The sequence below is a fragment of the Gopherus flavomarginatus genome, chromosome 12 (assembly GCF_025201925.1).
Source record: "Gopherus flavomarginatus isolate rGopFla2 chromosome 12, rGopFla2.mat.asm, whole genome shotgun sequence".
Taxonomy (NCBI): domain Eukaryota; kingdom Metazoa; phylum Chordata; order Testudines; family Testudinidae; genus Gopherus; species Gopherus flavomarginatus.
Window position 1 is genome coordinate 16,129,624 of NC_066628.1, and position 4,336 is coordinate 16,133,959.

Consider the following 4,336-nt stretch of genomic DNA (forward strand, 5'->3'; position numbering starts at 1 on the left):
CTCACCTCGGCCCAGTGACCCATCAGATGGAAGATGCTTTAAGTGTAATGAACTGGGACATATCAAGGCCAAGTGTCCCAAGAACACCATGCGAGTGCAATTCATTACACCACCATCACACCAAAGATCCCCGGGCCCGGATGCCTCTCAAATACCCTTGGAGCGAAGGGAAAATTTGAGAGTAGGCGGAAAGAAGGTTACTGCGTGGAGAGACACGGGGGCACAAGTGTCAGCTATCCACCAATCCTTCGTTGACCCCAAATTCATCAACCCAAAGGCCAAAGTTACAATTTACCCCTTCATGTCACAAGCTGTAGACTTGCCTACAGCTCAACTGCCTGTCCAGTACAAAGGCTGGTCAGGAATGTGGACTTTTGCAGTCTATGACAATTATCCTATCCCCATGCTACTGGGGGAAGACTTGGCCAACCAGGTGAGGCGGGCCAAGAGAGTGGGAATGGTTACACGTAGCCAAACCAGGCAAGCTTCCAGACCCATTCCTGTTCCTGAGCCGTCCACAGAGGCCCCGTCTGTGTTACCAGAGACCCAGACAGAGGTAGTGGACCCGGATTCCATGCCTACCACTGAAACAGCCACAGCATCTCCAGTCCCAGGCCCGGAACTGGAACAACAACCAGCACCAGCAAGTGCAACTACATCTTCAAACTCAACGCCAGAGGGCGCCAGCGAGCCAAAACTGGCAGAAGCAACAGACAGCCATACCCAAAAGGCTCAGCCAGAGCCTGAAATACCCTCAGGTGCACCAGCGGAGAGGGGTTCACCAGCAACGGAAACAACCCCATCACCTACATCGCTTCCAGAGGGACCAAGCCCAAGTCCACAGTCTCAGGAAGAACTGGTGACCCCAGCCTCAAGGGAACAGTTCCAGACTGAGCAGGAAGCGGATGACAGCCTTCAGAAAGCTTGGGCGGCGGCACGGAGCACCCCACCGCCTCTCAGCTCTTCTAATCGATCCCGGTTTGTTATAGACCAAGGACTTTTATACAAGGAAATTCTTTCTGGTGGACACCGGGAAGAATGGCAGCCGCAAAAACAGTTGGTGGTTCCAACTAAGTACCGGGGGAAGCTCTTAAGCTTAGCCCATGATCATCCCAGTGGCCATGCTGGGGTGAACAGAACCAAAGACCGGTTGGGGAAGTCCTTCCACTGGGAGGGGATGGGCAAGGACGTTGCCAAGTATGTCCGGTCTTGTGAGGTATGCCAAAGAGTGGGAAAGCCTCAAGACCAGGTCAAGGCCCCTCTCCAGCCACTCCCCATAATTGAGGTCCCATTTCAGCGAGTAGCTGTGGATATTCTGGGCCCTTTCCCAAAAAAGACGCCCAGAGGAAAGCAGTACGTACTGACTTTAGTGGACTTTGCTACCCGATGGCCGGAAGCAGTAGCTCTAGGCAACACCAGGGCTAACACTGTGTGCCTGGCCCTAACAGACATCTTTGCCAGGGTAGGTTGGCCCTCTGACATCCTTACAGATTCAGGGTCTAATTTCCTGGCAGGGACCATGGAAAAACTGTGGGAAACTCATGGGGTGAATCACTTGGTTGCCACCCCGTACCACCATCAAACCAATGGCCTGGTGGAAAGGTTCAATGGAACTTTGGGGGCCATGATACGAAAATTCATCAACAAATTCTCCAATAATTGGGACCTAGTGTTGCAGCAGTTGCTGTTTGCCTACCGGGCTGTACCACATCCCAGTTTAGGGTTTTCACCATTTGAACTTGTGTATGGTCACGAGGTTAAGGGGCCATTACAGTTGGTGAAGCAGCAATGGGAGGGGTTTACGCCTTCTCCAGGAACTAACATTCTGGACTTTGTAAGCAACCTACAAAGCACCCTCCGACACTCTTTAGCCCTTGCTAGAGAGAACCTAAAGGATGCTCAAGAAGAGCAAAAGGCCTGGTATGACAGACATGCCAGAGAACGTTCCTTCAAGGTAGGAGACCAGGTTATGGTCTTGAAGGCGCAACAGGCCCATAAGATGGAAGCATCATGGGAAGGGCCATTCACGGTCCAAGAGCGCCTGGGAGCTGTAAACTACCTCATAGCATTTCCCAATTCCTCCCTAAAGCCTAAAGTGTACCATGTTAATTCTCTCAAGCCTTTTTATTCCAGAGACTTACAGGTTTGTCAGTTTACAGTCCAGGGAGATGATGCTGAGTGGCCTGACGGTGTCTACTACGACGGGAAAAAAGACGGTGGCGTGGAAGAGGTGAACCTCTCAACCACCCTGGAACGTCTGCAGCGGCAACAAATCAAGGAGCTGTGCACTAGCTTCGCCCCATTATTCTCAGCCACCCCAGGACGGACTGAACGGGCATACCACTCCATTGATACAGGTAATGCTCACCCAATCAGAACCCCACCCTACCGAGTGTCTCCTCATGCCCAAGCTGCTATAGAACGGGAGATCCAGAACATGCTACAGATGGGTATAATCCGCTCATCTACCAGTGCATGGGCATCTCCAGTGGTTCTGGTACCCAAACCAGATGGGGAAATACGCTTTTGCGTGGACTACCGTAAGCTAAATGCTGTAACTCGTCCGGACAACTATCCAATGCCACGTACCGATGAGCTATTGGAAAAGTTGGGACGTGCCCAGTTCATCTCTACAATAGACTTAACCAAGGGGTACTGGCAAGTACCGCTAGATGAACCTGCCAAGGAGAGGTCAGCATTCGTCACCCATGCGGGGGTGTATGAATTCAATGTCCTTCCTTTCGGCCTTCGAAATGCACCCGCCACCTTCCAGAGGCTGGTAGATGGTCTACTAGCTGGACTGGGAGAATTTGCAGTTGCCTACATCGATGATGTGGCCATTTTTTTCAGACTCCTGGCCCGAACACCTACTACACCTGGAAAAGGTCTTTGAGCGCATCAGGCAGGCAGGACTAACTGTTAAGGCCAAAAAGTGTCAAATAGGCCAAAACAGAGTGACTTACCTGGGGCACCAGGTGGGTCGAGGAACTATAAACCCCCTACAGGCCAAGGTGGATGCTATCCAAAAGTGGCCTGTCCCAAGGTCAAAGAAACAGGTCCAATCCTTCTTAGGCTTGGCCGGATACTACAGGCGATTTGTACCACACTACAGCCAAATCGCTGCCCCACTGACCGACCTGACCAAAAAGACCCAGCCAAATGCAGTTAAGTGGACTGATGAGTGTCAAAAGGCCTTTACCCAACTTAAGGCAACGCTCATGTCTGATCCTGTGCTCAGGGCCCCGGATTTTGACAAGCCATTCCTAGTAACCACCGATGCATCTGAGCGTGGTATAGGAGCAGTGCTCATGCAGGAAGCAACAGATCACAACTTCCATCCTGTCGTGTTTCTCAGCAAGAAACTGTCTGAGAGGGAAAGTCACTGGTCAGTCAGTGAAAAGGAATGCTATGCCATTGTGTACGCCCTGGAAAAGCTACGCCCATATGTTTGGGGACGGCGGTTCCAACTACAAACTGACCATGCTGCACTAAAGTGGCTTCATACTGCCAAGGGGAACAACAAGAAACTTCTTCGTTGGAGTTTAGCTCTCCAAGATTTTGATTTTGAAATTCAACACATCACAGGAGCTTCTAATAAAGTTGCTGATGCACTCTCCCGTGAGAGTTTCCCATAATTCAGTAGTTAAAAAGTGTTCTTAAAATGTAGAAGTCTGTTAGTTATATACTTAGGAGTATATGTAAAGGTGTATGTGTTGTATTAATCTGTTTATTTTCAAGTTCTAGAAGGAAATCGCCGCCAGTGAGCTTCCCCACTGTCTGCAATTTGGGGGGCGTGTCATAAACAGATAGCTAAGGGTTAATGTCTCTTTCACCTGAAGCACCTGACCAGAGGACCAATCAGGAAACCGGATTTTTTCAACTTTGGGTGGAGGGAATTGAGTGTTTTTGTCTTTGTTTTCTGGCTGCCTGCTTGCTCTGAGCTTTGGAGAAGTAGTTCTACTTTCTAGTCTTCTGTTTCTAAGTGTAAGGACAAAGAGATCAGATAGTAAGTTCTATGGTTTTCTTTTCTTTGGTATTTGCATGAATATAAGTGCTGGAGTGCTTTGATTTGTATTCTTTTTGAATAAGGCTGTTTATTCAATATTCTTTTAAGCAATTAGCCCTGTATTGTATCATCTTAATACAGAGAGAACATTTGTATTTTTTCTTTCTTTTTATATAAAGCTTTCTTTTAAGACCTGTTGGAGTTTTTCTTTACTTCAGGGAAATTGAGTCTGTACTCACCAGGGAATTGGTGGGAGGAAGGAATCAGGGGAGATCTGTGTGTTGGATTGCTAGCCTGATTTTTGCATTCCCTCTGGGGGAATAGGAAAGT